This window comes from Lagopus muta, chromosome 11 (genome assembly GCF_023343835.1).
Source record: "Lagopus muta isolate bLagMut1 chromosome 11, bLagMut1 primary, whole genome shotgun sequence".
In the NCBI taxonomy this organism is placed as follows: Eukaryota; Metazoa; Chordata; class Aves; order Galliformes; family Phasianidae; genus Lagopus; species Lagopus muta.
In genome coordinates, this window is record NC_064443.1 from 7715114 (window position 1) to 7738200 (window position 23087).

Genomic DNA, 23087 nt, shown 5'->3' on the forward strand with positions numbered 1-23087 from the left:
AGTATACTTTTTTCTTATTTTGAATAGTAACATTCATTCTTCTTGTTGCTCTGTAATTTAGATTAAAACTACTGCTTTAAAACCACCATCTTAAAATCAGAAAGAAAAAAAAAAAACTTAAAAAAAGGAAGTAGTTGAATGCCAGTTTCAGGATGTTTTTATTAGAATACTTTTAGAAGAAATGGTTGGTGAAATATTGTTCTTGTAGCTCGGTTTTCCTTACTGCTGAGGAAAATCAGAAGCAGAAAAGGAGGTGGTTTCTGGTCACACCGCAAGTCTAGAGAATTAGGGCTCAATCTCTGCTTACTGTTTAAACTCATAAAATGTGTGGGCTCATCGTTCAGCTCCGTGGTGTTGCTCTGAGTCGCTGGAAGCCATGCCAGCCCATTCAGACAGACAGCTAACTAACACATCCTGCATTTCCATACCTGTCTCCTTAGTCCCAAAAGGAAGAAGATGCATCCTTCTGTAACAGAATATGGCCAAGCCAGACTGTTGTGCCAGAAAAGATTTATTTGGTTTGATGTTTCTTAAATGGTAACTCAAATGCCTTTCCGTGCAAATTACACCTGTGACGCACTGAGCTCCACCCACTTACACCAGGAAAGAAGTGGAACAATACATCTACAGTAGGAAATGCAAAATCAGAAAAAAAAAGATGTTTTTCATTGTTTGGATTCTTATAGATTGAATTTCTCTATTTTAGATGCTGAATACCCTCTGTCTGCAGGAGTTTGCATATCTTTTCTGGGGAAAAAGCCCCAGCAGAGGCAAATGCTGGTCAATTTTGGGTACCTGGTGCCATGCTTTCATCTACCTGATTCATGAATACCATTTCACGTTTAGGTCACTATATACTCAGCTACACTTTGCATGCAGCATTGCATAAACATTTTTGCTCTCTGTTTATCCATGCTTTCTACACTCTTCTGTTGCCTGGTAGGCTTAAAACAAAGGTGTGTGGGTTTGTTTTGTTTTGTTTTTAAGGCACTAAAAATTGCGTAAATATAGCTCTAAAACAGTGAAAAACAAGGTTATTGCCCTAACCATTCAAGCAGCTGAAACATTTCTCCCTTTCATAAAACGTACCCGTGTTACTATCACGTTTAAACAAATAGCTTTATAGGCAGCTTAGTCCAAGGGTGTGTACTCAATATCAGCAAATCCTGCTTTCCAGTCTTTCTCGTGAGGCTGCTCACAGCGCTGCTGCGGCGCGACCCGGAGCTCGGGCTGCTGTCGGTTGCGAGACCCTCGGCTCAGCGCTGCGGGGCGCGGGAGTGTCCCCTGGCGGCGGGTCCGCAGGCAAAGAGCTGTTCTGAGCACCGGCAGCTCGGAGCTGCGCCCACGGCCACGGGGGGCGTGTTTCATTTTCATCGTCCTCTGCTGCAGAGCCTTTCCCTAACCACCACCCGACCCTCCCCTGACGCAGCTCCACGCCGTTCCCTCGGGCAGAGAGAGCAGAGCTGAGCTCCGCTTCTTCTGAGGAGCTGCGGGGCCATGAGGCTTCCCCTCAGCCTGCTCTGCTCAGGGACCTCAGCAGCTCCTCAAACATCTTGTCCTCCAGATCGTTTCCCATCTTTTTAGCCCTCCTTTGGAATCATTAATAGTTTTATGCCCTTCTTATGCTGTGGCAACCAAAACTGCACCCAGTGCTTGAGGTGAGGCCACACAGCAAAGAGCAGAGTGGGACAGTCCCCCTCCTCACCCATCTGGCAGTGCCTAACTTAATGCACCTTAAGGTATGGTTGGTTTCCATTGCGCGCTGCTGACTACTTGACTTCATTTTGTAAAGTAGATGGACTGAAAACTCTTGACAGACCCTGCGAAGCCACTGTTGAGAGTTACAGGAAGAGTTAAGTGACTTTTGCCACGAGATTTTTTGTAACAATAAGCTGCATCCATGGAGGCTTGTAACTCAGCTTGCATGCGCCCACATCACACAGCCCTGTGGGAGCAGCTTTTGCCACAAGAGCTAAGATTACAGAGCAGCTTCCATCCCAGCCCCGTGGTTCCCCACGCACAGCACACATGCATATTTCTTAAGTACTGCATTTGGGGCAACGAGTGTTTTTTATGGAGTTGCCCCATGCCAGAACATTCTGGAAAACCTCTTGAGCTTTTGGGGAGTTATGAGAGGATAGCAAGAATGCCCTTCCTATCAATCAAAAATCCCAACCACTTCTTATTTCAGTGAGAAACAAATAAAGCTACTGTGAGTCCCAAGGTATGCCTCTTCACATGCTTTCTCTTCCAGTCGTTTTCCTCTTCCCAGACAGCATTGCTTTCACTTTCCCCACCAAAGAAAATGAAACCTATCTCCATCTGCTCTCTTTTCCTTCCATTAGCTCTGTTCTTTCTTTCCCTAGAAAATCTCTGCCTCTTGTTTTCTTCCCTTCACTCCTTTATATCAGATTCTCCCCTCCTTGTACTGTGCTTCTTTCTTCTCTGGGCCGGAAGAGCCCATATCATCACTGTCCATCATTAAGAAAAAAAATGGGTGGTATGTGATCCCATTGTCCATTTGGACACTACCTTGGACTTGGTGTTCAAAGGAGTGCCCTGGGAGGATTTCAATGCAAAAAGTACTGTTTTATTTTCTCCTGTGCCATTTTAAGCAAAGGGCTGGCTTACCTTGTCACAACAGCATCTGAGCCCCACTGATCCAATGGTTTCAAGTCAGACGGAAGATTCCTGTGCTAAAGCCCTTGCAATGATTTTTATTTTCTGCCACAAGCATGATGCTGTCATTTGGAGGAGTCAAGCTTGCCCTTTTCATTCTGCCTGCCCCTCAGAGGAGTGGAGTTTACCCATCTGGATGTCAGGGCAGGATCTGGCCCTGTTACTTTTTTATATCTTTCCTTGTTTATAAATTCTGTCTTCTGTAACTGAGCCCAACATGAGATGTTGGCATCTGACCACCAATCTCTCAATAGCATCTTGAAATTAAACTATTACTTGTTAGTTTGTTATATCTTTAGTATCATCTACCATGGATCTACAAGCCCCATGTCCTTTTGGGAAAAAAAAAGTGACTGACAGCAGATGTTACACAAAGCAGCTGAAGCAAACCGTGCCTTGGTGGATTTTCTGTTAGGATTCATAATAGCATGAAGTTAAAAGAGAGAAAATAGGTGCTTTGGACCATAAGATTGTAAAATGCTAATGTCAGTGACAAAGTGGTGGACTGAGTAAATATAGAAAGGATTTATTATGAAGTTCTTTAGTGTTGTTGGCAGTAGGAGCAAATTGCTGGGCAACATTATATCACCAAAATCCAGGAAATAGCACAAACATTGAACCACTGTATTTTCAGTGACAATAATGAGAGAAGCTTTGGTGTTGGTTGGCATCCCCACAAAAGGCACATGTTGGCATGTTCAGGAATGTAAATGATAGATCTGCTGCTAAAGTTTATAATTATTTAATCAAACCCAGACTGCAGAACCTGGAGGGACAGCGTGTATCCTTAAAGTAGAAGAAAGAAGGAGAAAGCAGGAAAAAAAAGAAAAAAAGAAAGCCACGCATTGCGAATGATGGAAGGTATCAGTCCCCTGGGTGTGCCTACCACATATTTGTGATCGCTGCAGAATTTGTGGGTGATCTTTTCTGCTCAGTACGTCACCATATATTTAAGTAGCCCTGCAGAAAACAAATTGCCAACAATCTCTTTTGTGTGCTGATGGAGGTCAGATCAATTATTTCCATTTCCTTTCATGGAAGAAAGTAAATCTACAGATCAGGACAGGAAACCACGCATTTGATAAACTATTTCTGAACTACTGTACACACACACAATCCCCCCCTTCTCTCCTACAAACAGACACACACATTGCTACAAACCCTCTCTCTCCTAGACACACAGAGAGGCACATTATTTTCAGCTCACATTTCACATTTAGATTACTATTATGGCATTTCAAGAAGACTTATTTTGTTTCCATTTTTGAAGGGGAAAAAAAGAAAAAAAGAAAAGATAATGAACATTCCGTTTTTCAGAAATAAATCTCCCAGCACTGTATGTTCTGGCTTGTTACAGACGGAGTAGCAGAGGTCTGCTACATTCCCAGCCTGGGCTTTGCTACCGACTCAACTTTCAATTTAGTCCAAGCATGATGGAAAAAGAAAAAAAGTCTTTTGAGAGCGGTAATTGTGAGTTTCTGGGGAGAAAGAACAAATTACTAAATCAAATTAGCATTATGTTTCATTCCTAGGCCTTAGGAGATTCAAGGATTTACATAGGATACCTTCTTAAATTATGTTGCTAGCATAAACATTAGGATTCTGCACAAAACCCCTGAGAAGTGCTGTGTCTTTAGGTGATGTCATCATACAATTCTTACAGAATAAAGAAGTAAGAAATGCTTTAACTACGCTTATCGACACGTGAGTATTTTGGAAGAAAAATGCAGGATTTCATTATATCCTGGAGGATCTAGTATTACTAATATTCTTACTATGCATACTGGGAATGCTTGGATCATTGGTTTTTTCTCTGCAGTATTGCTTATCTTTTCTTTCTCTCCTCACTCACAAAAGTATTTGCTATAGGATATTCAGGGTTAGAGAAGACTAAACAAGGCCCCACACAAGACAGTGGAAGAGTTACCATGGATTTCTAGATTTCTGTGCAGCCATTACTTGATTCAAAGAGTCTAAATCAGGATCCTCATTATTTCTTTTCATAGTGATCTCCTCTTTCTTTGTATCACTAAGTTCTTTGTAATTCTATTACAGTTTTTTGGTTTTGTTTTGGTTTGGTTTTTTTCCTACTTTTGTATTTGGAAAACTGATGAAGAGCAGTTTCCACATGAGGAAATTCTACAGTGCCCCTGCACTTCCAGTCCTTCTCCATGCCACATTAATAAGAATGTAGTTCTACTGTTAATATTTTTACTTTCAGGTCCTCCGTTTAACTAGAAATGGTGCCAGGAGAAATGAAGTTAAATCGTATTTGTGTCACAGGACCTATAAGGGACAAGCAGTGTTCCTGTGCTTGTCAAGACAGAACTACTCCATTTGGGGAGCTAAATCACAAAAGCACAGGGAAATATGGAACATTATGTTTAATTATTTTAATTTAAAGATGAATTTGAAAGCTGTAGAAAAGAAGGACAATGTGAAAACATGTCTGAGTGAGAAAAGCTTCATAAATGTAAAAAATATATACTTTTTTATGTTAAAATAGGTATGAACATTTCTGTTTATTGTGGAATGTTCTCTATTTTTCAGACAAAAAATGCTCCCCACAAATTTATGCAAGAATATGTAATGCATTCATGAAACCCTATTACTGGAGCAATTTATGTTTGGAAAGTTATCTCTAAAGCCAGAGGAATAGAAACATTTTTATAATGAGAATTCGCATCCCACACATAATTTCTTTTATTTAATCTACCTATTCTTAGAAACTTATTATTAAAAAAAATAGGTAGAATAAATTTTGGTTGGAAGACATGAGAAAATATATGCAAATTATGACAAACATTTAGAAATACAGATGTTGTTGTGCTTTTGTATTGAAATATACATATATACTTTTAACGCATCAGTCTCCCAGCTTACAAACACACTATCCATATAATAGTGGGAAAAAATACTCAGTGATCCCTTTTTCTGATTTTTTTTTTGTTGTTGTTTGTTTGTTTTCTTTTCTTGATAAGGAATGTGGACATTTAAATTTTTAGACTTTTGTCTGTTTGTCAGCAGTAAGCCCATCTGTATGCTTTGTATTTTTGCATTCAGTGCTTTTCTGAAACAGAAGAAGAATCTCTCTCATTTTAGCTCTCCTTTGGAAGTCTCCAGTATTGATAACAGAGTTTATGTAAGATCTGTGATTAAGGAAAGATATGAATAGGTTTTGCAAAGTACTTATTAAATATGTATACATGAACTGAAAACAAACTGGACCACTCAGGAAAGCCTCCACTCATTGATCTCTAAGAAACATCCAGAGAGGGGAAGGAATATCTACAATTATCTGATTATCTAATAAATATCTAATTATTTTCATTTGAAAAACATAACCCATGCAGCATTTTTTTTCTTTGTATTCCAAACAGCTTCATTTCCTGCTAAAGTATCCGGGTGCTCTGCTTAGCTGCTGGTCTGTCTTGAAGGCTGCAATTTCAAATGAGGCAAATCCATTATCCAGATACATATGCACACTGCAGATGATCCTGAATCCAGCAAAATCAAGGGGAGACCACACGTAAGATCAGGCACACCAGCTGCTCCATGCAGGCACAACTTTGTTGAGTGAGGCCACATAACTACATTATTTCACACCAGGAGAAACAATATACTGACGTTGATTTTAAATGATCTCTTAAAACTGGCTCAATCTCTCAGTTCACAGTAGTCCAAGCACTTGAAATATATCAATAGATCCATTGGTAATAGTATGTTAAACTGTGCTCCCAGGTGTGTTAAAGGAACTTCCACTAATATGACTAGGAGTAATGAACTAGAATAGAGAGAATCTAATTTAAGAGAACTTACTGATGCCCTAAAAATGTGTTAGCATCATCTCAAAGCTTTGTTTTTGCTTTCTTGTCATAGACACTTTCTATTTTCCTTCAATTATTTCCCAAACTGCATACAAGCATTTTAAGTCCTTGTGCAACTTGGAGTTTTAGCACACTTTTGCCTAATTTCAAGAATTATGGACACTGCTTGCTGTAGACATGATTTTTGTCAGAGCTATCCTGTCAAAAACACACATGCTGATCTTCATCCCTTTTGTTCCAAAATACAGTCAATGCAGTGTGTATGTGTTTATCTATACATCACACTCTCCAGTCTGCGTGACATATCTGTGGATACCCATTTTTCTAAAATCATAATTGTGACTGTGTAAGCTTTCCAATCCTGCACTTGGAAAGTCTCCCTGATTTCTTCCTGATTACTATAGAGAACTTGTGTGCACCAGTAGTATTTTGAGAATTTAAAAAAAAAAAAGCAAGTAATCATGTGCTTAGCTATCTTATGTCACTAAATCAGTGCTGATAAGTAGCTGCCAATTTTTAGCCCTGTATTCTTGGTTTTCTCCAGCACTGGGAGCTTTGCATGTGTCAGAGGGATTGTTGGCACTTTCCCAGGGAGGTGCCAGCTAAGCTGTGCTCGAACCAGCTGTGCTTCTCACTTCTGCCTCTGTATCACTGCCTGTGTCATTAGACACAGTTGGTGTATATGTGCTTTAATTTGAACTTCAGCAGTTTAAGTTAAATTATGGCTGTACTTACTTTTGACCTTTAGGACAAAATCATTTCTTCAAAAGTTGCTGATTGGTTAAAGTGTTTGTGTGCAATCATTACCAATGTTTTTGTCTTATGAGTTATTTTCTTGAGTGACACTTACAGAACAAATGATATATAAGCACGGTGTGTTTATTGCAGACATGTACATAAGTAATACATTCTTATATCTGTGTATCACATAGTTTTGTGCACAATGTAAATAGCACATATTTTCTAAACAATGCTTATGCTTCAGCAGCCTAAATCTCCATCCCACAAATAAATTTATCCAAACCTTCAACCCAGAAAGCTAAACACTTGGTTGAAGTGGTGAACCCCAAACTTAATGACATGGTCTGTGCTGACGTCACTGGATATGACAGTAATTCCACAGCAGAAAACACAGCCAACATAATATCACCACATCAAGTCTTAAGATAAAGGTCAAACTAAACCCTTTTCCATTAAAAAATATCTGTTTTCATAGTTGGAGTATTTTGCAGAAATTTGTTTGTATACACAAAACTATCAATTGAGAAAAACCTATGCTGTTCATTTTATTTCTTTTTAGTATGACATATTTCAATATCAAAATATCAAAATAAAAAAATATCAAAAGATATTTCATCAATATAATTATTGTTATTTGACTTTTAATTTTAATTATTGATTACACCTTTTTAACACTGTAGTATACAATGACAAAGGACGTTGAAATAGAAAGGTTCATTGGGTTGAAGTGACAAAACTTTCTAGCTTTCTGTCTAATGTTGACAACAAAGTTCCATTTATTTTTCTCCCTTTCAATATTTTATATTTTATTTTTTTGTTTCAGAATAACCAATGAATTGTAAATTCTGATTTCTTTCAGGAGGGAATCCAAAGAATTTATATTTATTTATATACTTTCTTTGTGCCTCAGTTTCTCCTGTCACATAAAGGAAAAAGATGGACCTTCCATTGTAAAGTACCTTGATATTTACTTAGGAAAATAGTTTATGTAAAATTTATTTCGTCTTGCTTATCACGTCTTATTCTTTTTCACCAAGTCCTTTAAGGACTAGATTCTCAGAAGCATGATGCTACCCAAAAGCAAACTGGAGGGTCATGGAGCTGTGGGGCTGCTGCAAGTGCTTTCAGCCCATCCTCATCTTTGGTCTTTCTTCCTTAAGCTGGAGTCCAACCCACTGCAAGTGACAAAAGAAGTCTACAATCTTGTGTGTCTGATTTCTCTTTTAGGAGAAGGAACAGGAAAGAGGAAGTCTTGAATATAATGATCTCTTGCATTTTAATGTTTCACTGATTTGCCATGTTATGTTTAAAAACCAGACCACAACCCTGCAGTGGCCATGTCTTTGTTACTACACCCAAGGCAATGGAGTCATCACTGGGATCTCAGTTGAGTCCTGTCCTGTCATGGAACATCTGTCTTGAATTAAAAAGAGTGACTCAGATCAGGAAATTGGTAAGGAAAATATTTCTGTAAAGGTCTAGTTTTGAAATGCTAATACTTCTGTTTGAAATGAGTTTTATACATTTTTAAGCTAAAAATGCCATACTAATATAGTGGAATTTACTTGAATATATTTATTAGCATCCAGGTAGAGTTATGTAACTCTCTAGGAGATAATCTTTGGTATGAGCCTGGCAATTGGATCATTTGTTGTTTATCCTCTTCCAAATTCTGCAAAATGTTCACATTACTATTTTAAGTAACATGCTCATATTTAGACCAGAGTGTGACAAGGACCTGATGGGAGCAGTGGTGGGAAGGATTTCCGACTGCATGTGTCCTGCTTGCACCTGACTCCGCTCCTCCAGACACATCTGTATGTACTCCCATTGACTGGAGCAAGAGGCAGGGCATGAGCTGGCTGTGTTCTTTCCCAAATAAGTCCAGGGCAGAAAAGTCCAGGATCATGGGACATATTTTGAAAGAAAATGGCTCTTGGCTGTGCACAATTAGACGTAGCTGTTAGTAGCAAAAGGGTGAGCAAAGAAAATGCCCTCATTTACTTGAGCAAAACCACATAGGTGCAAGTAACGTTACCTTTTGAACTCTCTGAAATTCATAGCAGAAACTAACTGTGCAGTGTATGAGTCTGATTGTGCATAGACGATGGGAAATACTTTTCTACTTGCTTAAATGAGCAGAAGACACACCCCAGTGCCAAGGGTATCTCACAAGTAACATCCAGAACCTTGGGAGAACAGGATGTGCGAGGCATTTAAAAATCTTATAAGGTTTCTGTTAAGGCTAGAAAAATTACAAAATTGCTTTTCAAGTCCTATTTAAATTCAACTTCCCACTGTTTTCCATTATGTTTGAAAACCTAGTAACAGTTCAGCAGCCTGTCAAAAAAGGCAAAAAAAAAAGAAAAAAGATTACTTTTCTGTAAGTGGGAGGGCTGATAAAATTACAGCAGCTGGGTGTCTATTCCTGCAAGCTTCATTGTGCAGAGCTACAATGGATCTTCCTACAGAAAACTAATCAAGGTGGAAGAGAAAAATTGGATTCATTAGCAATCCCCATCACTGAAATGTCAAATAACTTTTCGCTCTTCAGTTGAGTCCAATTACAAATACATTACTAGAAGTTCTTTTTCTGTGACAGTAGTTTGGTGGTGTTTTTTCTTTTTTGGCCCTTTGCTTATTGTGCACTCCCATTGCTCCCATCGGTGAGTGTAGATTAACACCTGTTACTGTTCTTACAGAAAATGATGAATGGTGCCATTACTGGCACAGCTTTACCTGAGCAAAATTAAACTTGCGCATTTTAACTTTTGCAGTTACAGTAATTACCACAATTACTTTCAAATTATGGTTTGCACAGACCTGCACCAAAGCTGAACAATTGAAAACAACCATCCACCCTCTTTTTTGGAGAGGGCTGTAGGCAAAATGCAAACTACAGGCTTGCTTCATGCCTCTCTGAGATGAGGAAAAGTTATAAGGCACTCCATCATTTTGCCCTCTTATCTGGCCATTTTCATAACACTGCAACATACATATGAGAATCTCACATTTCACTTTACAGCTATTTTTGATTCAAATATGAAACAGATAGTTATAAAGCTTGAATCAAATCTCAAGTGCTTATCTGGATTTTTGAAGTCTGACACATGTGACTAAATTAATGGGCACAGGTGTACTTTGGCATTAACTATGTGTATCGGTTGCACCAGTCATTATAGATCATCTCACCTGGTGTTGACTGTCAAATACTTGAGTTCTTGTCTAAGATGCTCATCAAGCACACTGGGGATCAAGAGGCATCAGTGCACGAAAGATAAACATGTGGTATGAGAACAGCTGCCCTCCAGAAGTGCCTTTTTCTTTACTTTGACTATAGAGGGAGCCAAGACAACTTGGCTTGGACCAGAAGCCCTCTAGCTGAGCTGCAGGAAAATTACCATCGCCAGCTAGTCATCCACTTCCTCTTGCCAGTCAAGCTGCTGTCTGTCACACAGTAGCATGTGCTTTTGGGTAAAGTCCTTCTCTATTAAAATAGAGATGTCTCTGAATGCAAATCTTCTGGGTTTTTTTGTCAGGCTTTGGTCCTCACAGGGACGTGTACATAATTCATAGCCCATACTTTCTGAAATGCGATAATATGTAGATGTTAAGAGATCTAATAATCTTTTAGATTGTTAAGCCTATGACTAATGAAAACATGAATGACCTTTTTTATTCTTTTATTTCCTGGAGCAAACCATAAGACTCAGCATCCCTTCCTTGTTTTGTGGTGAGACGAGAAAATGTATCTTTGTGATTTAATCTGATATAAATTTTTCTCTAAAATACTTTGCATAAAAATTGTTTCTTCAAAGAAATGTATTTTCACGAAGAAAAAAAAAAGCAGCAAACAATTCCCATCTCATGTTTCTTGAAACTAACCATCTCCATTCATACAAACCAACCATTATATCTTCCTGTTGACAGCACCGTGTTTTCTTTTCTTTTTCTTTTTTCCTAGTACATTTCTAGCATTTGGATCAAAGGTTTATAGATTCTTGTCTTTTCTTGAGCCCACAAGCAAAGTAGCAACACAGCCAAGTTTTGAAAGTTTGCAAATCATTAAGAAACAAAGCAGACAAAACATACAGTGTTCCCAAGAGACTTGAGACATGAAAGCATCTGTGTCGTGATCTACATACACAAAATCTGTTGGGACTAGACTTAGTCGCTCAGTAGGACTTGGAATGCACTGTGATTCAAATCTTCTGTTGTAACTTTAAAGAATCAGTCTATATATTTTGCCTCAAATCCCCCTCAATACTATGTAAATGAGTTGAACCTGTCCATTACTCTGGACCAAACATCAGATTTTAGGATGCTCTGATCTTCATCCAGATTTTAAGTACATGTCCCATAATATGTGTTTTCTTTGAAAGCTAACTGTAGAAGCTTCCTAGATCTTACTTTCTTCACAAATCTGATAAGAACAACTATCTCTATTGAAGTTAGAGGCTCTGTCACTACCTGCAAAATTTCATCCCTGTTTCTTGTTGGCTTCTTGCCATGTTCCCCAGTAATAGCTTATAGCTGGTCTCCTTTCCTGGTAATCGCTTATAGCTGGTCTCCTTTCCCATTTGCTTCACCTGACAATGTTTAGCTTGACTCCACCCAGTCAGCAAGGACAGTATCAGGCAGGAAAATGGCGCATGCAGGTATTACCCTCATTTTTCTCTCTGCTCATAGACTGTTTTATTTACGCTAGAGCTTTATTAAGGTTATAGTTAGGTACAAAGTCAAATGCTTTACATAAGTCATATATCTGTGCTGTTACATTCATCAAATTGTTTGACAAGACTTACATTTTTATAAAGTCCCCTTGTCTGGCACCAATTATACTGTCATCCTTTAATTTTCTACTAATTGAATCCCTTATCAGTTTTTCCATTACTTTGCTTGGGACTGCTGCCAGACTAACTGACCTGTAATTACTGTGATCATTCTGCTTCCTCTCTTTGGCTTTTGGCAACATTGTGTATTTCTACTGTTCTCTAGCAACCTTAGGATTTATAGTGCATGAGCTCTCTGATTCAAAAATACTCATCTCTAATAAAAGGGCTTTAACAGTGACTTTTCTGGGATATGTGATGCAAGAGAGTTTATTAACATTGTGTTGTAGGAATGTATCATCTTTCTTTTTCATCAAAGACTAAACAATAGAGTGTGTGTTCCTGCATGTGTCTGTATGGTGGTACATATGATTATTTCATATCTGTTACACTAATAACAAAGTTGATTTAAGCAATCCAGTAATATGTTCGTATCATTTTAAGGAATTGTAGGGGAGTTAGTATACTCCTTAAACACCTTCTTATTCTTCTTAGCAACAAATATGTATATACAAGCAAGAGAAGGTCTTCTATGTTATGCAGCAGTGTAATGTTCTGGTGTTGTCTGTCAAGAAAAAAAAAAGAGAGAGAGAGAGGAAGAGAGTTATAATCACAAAAGTTGTTCAGATGTAATAAAAAATCAGAAAAGATCATCTTACAGTTCAGAGTGTGACACCCTCAACTCAAACTTCTCTTTTCTTACTTTTCTGTTGTACTTTTTTTCCTTTGTTTAAATGTGAGTTATTTGGAAATTCTATCTTTTTCTCCTAAATGCAAATGCTTTTCCCTCAAATGGTGAGTACAGTTACGTCATTGTACCAATTCATACAGCAGAGCAGTCTGAATTTAATCAGTGACATTTTGACTACTGAAGCCTACATTTTCAGTTTACTGGGTTCTGTATCTGTCCTGTTTACTGCTGCTTCACACGAAAATGAAATGTTAGAAATACCTAGTAATTCAGTTGGAATAAGGAGCTAGGGTATTAACAAAGGAGTGCTTTTTTAAGGCTGGGCATTCAGATATAAAACAGATGTTTATTGTGCTTTTTAAGCATCCAGGAGATCTTGTCAAAAGTGTCTGGCATGTACAGTTATTTTTATGTTATATGGAAGTGTATATTATTCTTCATTTTCATGTATTAACTCATGTATATTATTTCATAAATGAATTTGGTTTTCTTATAATAAAATAAGACTTCTAGTAATTATCTTCAGCTCTGCATATAAATGTACTCTACAAAGGTGTTTGGATTAAAGGTGTCTGGCTACAGCTTTATTAAATAAACTGCTAATTAATCTCAAATATTATCTAGCATGCCAAAGGCATTCCTTTTGTAGACATTGTAAGTTTATCTGTGGAATCTCTTCTCCAGTCACTTGGGCTTTCTTTCCTCTAGTATGCCAAACCTGTTTTAATCGTTTCCCCATACAGAGCATAGGGTGTAATAATACAACTGCATCCAAGAACTGAAGTCTTGATATGCAGCTTACACTGGCTAATCTCATCAGTTGTCTGGATGGGTCCTATTGTCCTCATGTTGTGGTATGCAGATCTTACCTTTAAAGTTGCATCTAAGAGAAACAAAACAAGACCTCCTTGTTAATGACAATTTTTCTTGAGACATCAATCCTTTCCAAGTATCAATCTTAGAAGAGAACCTTCTTTGTTAAAAAAAGGTAAAGCTCCAGGAGTAGCAGCCATTCCCACTAAAATGTTCCTAATAGATTCTGCAGTCCACCAGTTCCTGAGCTCGTCTCAGCTTTTCTGAATAAGGACTGACAAAAACAAGAGGACTTGATGCTTAAAATTAAAAAGACAAAGTTTATGGCCATGCTAATCATTTTGTATGCTAGTCACAATCTTAGCCAAATTTTGCCCTTGTTTATATTAGTTTGGATCTAGGGCAAGACTGTTAATAATTTAATAATGTTGACTTCAGTAACAAATGAGGAAATAAAAGTCTGAATTTTGACCTGTTTTACTTCATGACACCACTTTTTTTTTTCTTTAATCTTAACTGTTTTGTCTAGATCCTCTCCTTTTTTTTATCAGCCAGCTAGTCCTCTCTGCAGCTCCTTTCTCCTCTTTTTCGGTTTTTGTTTTCCTCTGATCTTTTTCTCGTTCTTCTAATGAAAATGATCTTAGCCAAGAATAGTGAAAAAATGTTTTTTCTGGACTAAGAATGAGTTTACATATGAGAGACAGAATACTTCTCTCTGTGTATTCTGATTCCAAAGAAAAGAATTCTAATTATAGAGTGGTTAATTAAGCAAAAGGAACAATTATAAATGAATCTATATTTAGAATTATGAGTTTGAAGTCAAAGCCTACTGAAGACCATGAGAATCCTTCCACTGACTTCAAAAGGGATCTGAAGCATGCTCAGTCTTACCTTTCTGTTTAGCACAACTTTAGGCTAGGGCTACATTAACAACCTAATGAAACTGCCTTGAAGGTTAAGCCAGCCTTTATTTTCAAAGGCAAGCTTGACAAATTTTTGCCAGGCTCTGAAGCTTTTAATTGAAACACTGGAAAATTTCAAAGTGACAACTACTTTAAGACTTCTTTTATTTCTATTTTTCTTCTTGGGCAGATCAAGTAAAAGAAAAAACAACAAATCTGCAAGCTTTTCTTTCATTCACATACACATCCAAACTCCTTTCACAGAGAGAAAATTACTTTGACCACCTTCCTATCTTATGCAGGAACAAAGTTATCTTGTTCTTAGTGTAATAACATCTGCCATCTTTAAAAAAATGATTACCAGTTATATTCTCCCTGTGATTGTTTTGTGTATCAGAAATATATTCAGGAATACCTTTACAAGAATTAAGAATCAGTCTGTAATTACAATATTTAAAACTAATTTATTGAAGAAAATTTCGCTCTGATTTGCTATAGAATTTTCAGGCCTAGGCGTGTTCCTCTTTTGACTCATTTGCTGTACCACACATGTGGCAGTTTGCTGCTTGCAAGAAATACCTAGGCTTTTTTAATTTTTATTTTTAATTTTTTTTTAACTTTGGGCCTTGTGCTCCAGAGTCAGCATTTTTCAATGCTTCACACGGAATGGACATTGTGGGAAAAATACTGGCTTGAAGCAATACCATATTGTACTGCCAAAGTACAATTGACTGAGATTCCAGAAGGTACTGAATGCTGCCTGTTTATGGTAGAGAAGAAAACAGATTTCCTCTCCAGGGTTATGTCTGTGTGTGCTGTGTGTGAGTGCATGCTATTCTTTAAAAAAGCTGTGGTAGGCCTCCTAAGAAGTGATGGAGATTTTTATCCTCCTGCTTCTTCTTCCTTTAGCAATCAGCATGAGATGATAGTCTGCATGTCTTTTGAAGTTTGTTGTAAGATATGTATGTGTATCTCATATATGCAAATATATGTAAATATTTTAAGATTTCTATGCAGTAAAAAGTACTGGTGTTTATATACATAACATTACGTATATTTTTACCTATTTTCAGGCTTTAAAAACATTTTCTTTGTTTATATTCTCTTCACCCTATGTGCAGATTTACTATTTTCTTAAATCCGGAAGCCAGAAGCAAAACCATGAGTTGTTTTCTCATCCCAGTTTACAGCATCTGGTACAATGTAGATTTCTTCTCCAGAAAAATTGCACAAAAATTCAGTGCTTTGCCAGAATCTCTGGAGCGCCTGCTAAATACTTAGCAAAAGACTTGTTTGGACAAAGGAATATCGCCCCTAATTGTCAAATTCATTAAAAAAAAAAAGAAGAAAAAAAAAAAACCACTGGGAGAAGATGACTGGGTAATATTTTCAGCCAGCAGTCAGGCCTTTGAAAACTTAATTGTGGGCAGTTAGAGCTAAACGCTGCATTTTTGTCTTATCAGTCACCATTTCATGGATTTCATTATTTTCCAGAGTTGCTAGCTTTCAGTACTTTAAACATAATTTTTGACATGTGGGGAAGATGGCCGTGACAGCACAGTGTTTGGAAAGAAAACTGCTGAGCTGATTTCCTCATGGTGTGTGCTGGTATGTGAAGGGCCAGGCTGCCCCACCAGCAGTGTGCTTGCTGGGAAGGCCTGGGCCTGGGAGCTCAGATACCGCAAGGTTCCTTGGGTGCTTTTGGAGTAACATCTGTTGAGAAAGAACTGCATTTCTCTTCCATTTCTCACAGTCCTACAAGGATAACATCTTATGGGCACTGTCTTGGCTCCTTTTTGCTTTGTTTTATAATCCCTTTGAGGCCTGTTCTCCACCCTTGCTTCTTCTACTGTGTTGCTTAGAGGTATTGTTGTCTTACTTCCTCTGAAGTCTTTACACTTTTAGCTGGAATTAAAGACCTTTGAGTCAGACAGAAAAGAAAAAAAAAAAAAAACTGGATCCTTCCAGTTTTGGGACAAACTTTGTTGGCTTTGTAGAAGGACGAACCCTAGCATTTGTTGAGATAAAGGGAAGCTGAACACTCATCTCTGCTCATACATATTAAAGGCTTTAATTTCAAAGAGGCCTCTTTTTCTGGACAAAAGCAAAGCCATGTAATACGCTTACAAGGAAAATAATTTCTAAAGCCATGACAGATCCTCAGCTCTTTCTTGTGACCCAGCACTGAGAAGCAGTCAAGCTGCCTGCAGAGGACAACTAGTGATTCTGTGTTACAGAGGAGTTGTCAGGTTGCTCAGCCACTTCAGGACATCTGCTCTTTTTAGTCTTTGGAGAGTGATAAGATACAGACAGAATTTGCAGTTTTTCCAAATAGATCCGTCAACAGAACTGTCCCTGGGCAGTTTTATCCCTGCTGGTATAATTTCAGGTTGATTCCCTCTTTGCTGACTCCAACCAGAGAAGATCCAGTACACCTCCAGAACAGAATTCAGAATGTTATTTTAGAGTAGTTTTAGGAGCATCTGTGGAATCTTCCCAAAAAGTAGTTTTCCTGACAGTAGATATCTGTTCTGAACACCTGAAGAGAAGCTCGTTGTGGAGATACACAGGTCATTCTGAAAGTAATTCCTCCTATTTATTTCCATGATAATTACAACAAATAGAAAGGGAACAGTAACACTACTTGATAGAACTTCTCATCTAGGAAACAGTATTTTACAACACATTCACCAGCAATAAATAAAAGTCTGCATACCATGTTCATAAAAATCTTCACCATTGGACATGTCCCACTGTCACCACTATCCACACCCACATATACCGCCTGTTACCTCACTGTGCTGACATCCCGTTTTGTCTCCAGAAACATTCAGTAAGCTTTGATGTGTGTCAGTTGGTGCCATTTTTTTGCATTCAGTTCCACCCCTTTGCTCCATACACCTTTCCATGGCAGACACTGTTTTGTCAGACTGCCTCTCTGCTGCCATCTGTTACATGGCAACAAAATGTAATGGAATATTGGTGGGAAGGTTCTGCCTCTACTGCCATCCAACCAATATCCACCTCTGACATTGTGGGCCAACATCATGAAATAGGATACTTTCATATCTCAGCTATTAATAAAGACAAGTAGTGCATAGCTTTGTAGAGTCAGCAGAATCAGGAGTTTGGGATCATATATAGCTGTCAAGAGCATGAAGTAATAAATAGAGCTCTGAACTTTGCGGAGTGCATCCTTGATGTGAAACGATCACAAGTACTTGCTGAAGTGGTGAAGTTCTTATATGTCAGGAATGCTGAAGCTCCAATAGTCACTGCTACACAGCATCTCCTCATCACTTTGTACCACCTCCCACTCTGCTATTCTTGAATTCAAAACCTGAAAGAACAAATGGTAGAGTAAATTATCCATCTCAACAGAAAGCTAGTCTAAGAGGTAAATCTGCTTAAAACGTGTGGGTGGATCATGGATTAGTAAACTACTACTCTCTGATGCTCAGTTTTTTGGTGAAAAGATGGCCCAACATGTATCAAGAAAATGAGGAAAAAAAATAAGATAAACTAATATGGTATGAATATAAAGAGGATGATACATAAATTTCCACCTTCTCCCATGCTACACTGGTAACTGAATGAATAATTATGTAGTTTGTTCTGTCAGATTTCTCATGTTCTTTATTTTATAAAGCAAGTTTCATGAATGCCTGTAATGTAGTGTGCTTATCTGAATTGATCCTTTGAAAAGTTTGATGCTTTTGAATTCTAGACAAATAAGTACACAAGAAATATGCACCATAAGTTCTGTGTGGACAAGACAGACTAGAACTTATGGAATGAATTGAATCATCCTTCTTATCAGAAAGATGAGCTGGTATATACTGGATTATTTTTATTCTTTAATCACTAGATGCTCTTCTTTTGTATCTCTAGTTAGAAAGCTATGCATAAGCAAAACTATAGCCTAGACTGACAACAACAGAGACCTAGAGGTCTTTACAAGCACTGTGTCTGCTTTATAAACTATCATGATTGGCACAGAAATTTTTAACCCTATCCTGAACAAATTACATATTTAATAAAATAGAAATTAATTATGAGGAATGAGTAAATTATTCCAATTAGGCACCAAGATATCTGACATATTTGAATTGGTGAAAATAAGACATCAAAATTGCAAGAAGCTTCAGTCTTTGTGCAAACGTGAATTGTTCTTCAAGCATTTTGAGCAGTGAAAGCTAAATTGAGCTATGGTGTTAGTAGATGTACACCCTATTGCTTTCAAAAAAAGATTTGCATGATATATGCCATCACAGAATTCAATGCAGTCATTTAATTGAGTAGATCTTATCTCCTGAATTCTTCTTTGAGATCTAAGCCCGTTCTCCAGGTTTCTAGAGAGAAGTATGTTTTCTTAGAAACTACATAACTTCAATCGTTTTTTAAGACTCTTGGCACCAGTGATATGTATAATTCACAAGTTCCAAACTGCAGACATATTAAGGCAAATGTAGCTACTTACTGTGTGCACACAAATACATAAATATTGTTCACAGTTCAATACATAACACATTTTTTTCTTATGACCTCCATGGTCATAAGTGTGAAGGTGAATGGGTGGATTTTGGAATTTGGGTCATGATTTCCACATGTATTAAGTACTGAAATGCATACATGAATTTTAACAATTAGAATTTTAATTAGAAAAGCATCTTGTAATTAATTTTCTTCTCTGCTTAAATTCTTGAGAATCGAAATTACTTTTCTGAATTTAGTCACAAGTACAGTGGAGGTTTTTTAAAGCAGCTCATTTATAAATCTCCACCGCAGCAGACCAGTAGTCATCTCTAAAATACCCAAACACCCACAGGTAAAATGGCAGTGCTGTGTTTACCAGGTAATTTTTCTTTAGGGTGCCCCTAATTTTAATAAAATCTATCTGTGTCTCCTGTATCTGTGAAGGGAGCCAAGATGCTGGTTGTTATTCTTTGTCTTTTCCCCACTTGTTCATTCCCATTTATCTACACTGTAATAGCTAATACAGTAAATAAAATGCTCTTCCAGTACCCTCCATATGCTGACACATCATGAGAAGCTACTTGTGCTTATGAGAGACACTCTTGGCTTCTGTAGCAATTTAAAGAAGGGAATGGAAAAAAAGTTTTGAATCAGGCAAATTAAGAATGATCTCTAAGATAAACATGTATTATTCAGTAACCTTATTTAAATTCCAGGAAGTCTGAAGATCATACCTCTTGCTTTGTGTTGCCCAAAGCCTGCTCTTCATCTGCTGTGACATTTTCAAGGTATCACTGGCGGTGACTGGCTTTTCCATTCATTTCCAGGCATAACTCTTTTCTCACTCTTTAGCAATGCCTTCAGATGTTTGTCTCAGTTAAGCTTTGTGACTTTTGGCATGAATTTTACCAGCTCCAAGGAAAAAGAGAATGTTGGGTATTTTCTCTAAACCAACTCAGGTCATTCTATTCCTACTCCATTCTGCTCTCCTGGCCTAAATTGATTCGAAAAATTTAGCTCTTGCACCTGACTTTCTGTAGTCTCAGTAATACCTTTGTAGACTCATTATTTCTGATCTTTTTTTGACATGTACTCTCTTCCTGTTTAATGAAGGAGTTGGAAGAAGAGGAGAAAGACTGTCTTCAATTTTTCTGCTGGAGCTGATGGTGGGTAAGCTTTGAATTTCAGATACCAGTGTCATGAGAAGGGTGCAGGGAGCATGCAGATTTCATGTCATGATTATAAAACTATGAATGATGGCTGTAAATTATCTGTCATTCTGCTGTTACTTCATTTGCTGGAGTTCACTTTCTACAGTGCTCAGGTGGGGAAAAAATTATGCTCAAAAGGGAAAAACTGTTTACCCTTTGGTTCTTCTCATTCATAATAGAAAAAGCTGTAATTTAAAGCTCTGACAAACATAGGAGATCCACTTTATGCATAGTCTTGAGATATGGCTTTTCTCCAATTTGGAATAAAGCTCTAAAATTTCCAAATATTCATTGAAGGAAGATGTTCAAGAAAAAAAAATCACCCTGGCTTAGCTGACTCTATTTATTTTGTCAAAAGTGAAGTTTTATTTTGGCTTTGATAGCATTCTAGTTTTTGATATGATGTATCTAAACTGATGCAAAATAAAATACCTCATTCCAAAGCTATTTTTCAAACCTACCACTTAAATTCAACAATACCAGAAAAGGACCATCTGCTGGGGTTATCTCTTTGAAAGTACTTACCAAATTTTTCACAGATGCATATTTTGACTGTTCATTTGTAATTCCTTGTTTGGATTTCTTTACAACCACTTATTCAACCATGTTGAATGAATCAGTAATCATAGTAATGCCAAGAAGAAAGAGGGAAGTCTGACATACACCGAAGTCTTCATTGCCCCTACCTGCAGCCTCTAGTCTAGTTCATATAGAACAGTGGCTTATCACAGTTTAGGTTGCCTCTGGCTGAGTGTAGTCACCTGCATTTTTGATCCACAACTTTTTTTTATGCTTGATGATGGACTGTCCAGGTAGATAACATTAATCTCTGTCATGATTTGAGTACAGATGGACTGCAGTTTGAATTCCCATGATGTTGGAAAATACTTCCATGAATTACCTTAATGTGAGATCCACAGTCCCAATATCAGCAGGTATGTCCAGGCCAAACATGTGGGTCTTAAGTGCCCTAGAATAGCCATTAACCATAATGAAATATTTAATAACTGAGTTATCCTTTTTAAAATATTGTTTCCTGTACCTGGCCATATATGAAATCAACATGAGTGTGTCACTGTGAATAAATGTTTTGAAATTATTGAAGTCAATACTGTGCAAATGGTTATCCTGATGCATCTCATTTTATGAACTGCCCAAATGTTTATCCTGTAGGATTTTTTTTTTTTTTTTTTTTAATTTCTTTAGTAATCTTCTTTTATTTCTTTAGAAATTCTTTAGTGATGGCCTTTTTAGTTATCGTTTAATCATGAGAGCATAACACGATCAGATGGGGCCATGGCACTCAGCTCCATCATTCTTCTTTCCTTCTGACTATAGAAGGCATGATCACAGCAGAAGGAAGGGCACATTCATCCCTAGTTTCATGCTGCACTGGCAGCTTGATCACCATAGTCTAATAACTGGTACAGAACAATGTATGTCCTTGAACTACCATATTTCTCAGAATAATTTGTTGGTAGGGAGTGGAACTCTGAAATGTACAGTGTTAGTTTAGAGACGTGTTCAATTCATGGAATCATAAAATCATAGAACGGTCTGGGTGAAAAAGGACTGCGATGATCATCTAGTGTCAATCCCCCTGCTATTGCAGGGTCACAAAGCACCAGACCAGGCTGCCCAGAGCCACATCCAGCCTGACCTTTAATGCATCCAGGGATGGGGCATCCACAACCTCCTTTGGCAACCTGTTCGAGTGCCTCACCACCCTCTGGGTCAAAAGCTTTCTCCTAATATCCAACGTAAACCTCCCCTGTCTCAGTTTAAAACCATTCCCCCTTGTCCTATCACTATCCACCCTCATGAACAGCCATTTCCCTTCCTGTTTATGCGCTCCCTTCAAGTACTGGAAGGCCACAATGAGGTCTCCCTGGAGCCTTTTCTTCTCTAAGCTAAACAAATCCAGTTCCCTCAACCTTTCCTCATAGGAGAGGTGCTCCAGCCCTCTGATCATCTTAGTGGCCCTCCTCTGGACCCACTCCAAGAGCTGCACATCCTTCCTGTACTGGGAGCTCCAGGCCTGGCACTGATGCAGTGAAACTCTGATCACAGATAATTATTGTTAACAAGAGCACGTGTTAGTTTAAGAAATCTAATAGTCAATCACAATTTTTCTGCACTTGTTTTGTGGTGTAGTATTTCATCACTTGATGCAGTATGAAACATTCTGATTCTTTACACAAGACTGTGAACAGAATATTTATTTGAAGAGATTTCAACGTAAATAAAGATTTTCTACATGTGTTTCAATTAAAAAAAAAAAAATATTCCAACTATATATTTTCTGGTGGAAAAAAAGTAGTGTGAAAAATAATCAGTAAGTGTGAATGGCACAAAAGTGGAATTATCCATCAAATGGAGGGAGTGATCCCTTCAAGTTGGGTATTTAAGTATAGGTGGGGTACAGCAAATAGCTTCATAATTTTGAGGGATTTCTCTCCCTGTCCTTCTTCTCTCGTGACTGAAGATCATTTATCCTTTGAGGAAAAAAAAGAAGGCTGGTATAAATTAGGAATGGTAATGTAAAAGCTTATACCCACTGCATATAAGTCTTTCAAATTAATACAAGCATTAAATTGGCAAAGTTTTTTCCATATACTGCAAATATTAAACATGACATGCCTGCTAGGGTTGGTATAAAGTTTTGTCAACATTTTTGGCATGCAATTTCTCAGCCTGGGGTCAATATTTTCTTGACCAAATTTTGTTGTTTCAGTTGTCTTTTACCTCATATATTGTAACTCAAACATTTCCCCAAAAAAGAAATTTGGCAGACTATTAGTCCATAATGTGGTCTAATGCCTTTGGGTAATTTTTTTTTTTAATGTAAATCATTGAGATATTTAAGGTTTAAGGTTTAAGAACTGTACACAAACTTTAACAACTTCTTTTAAAAA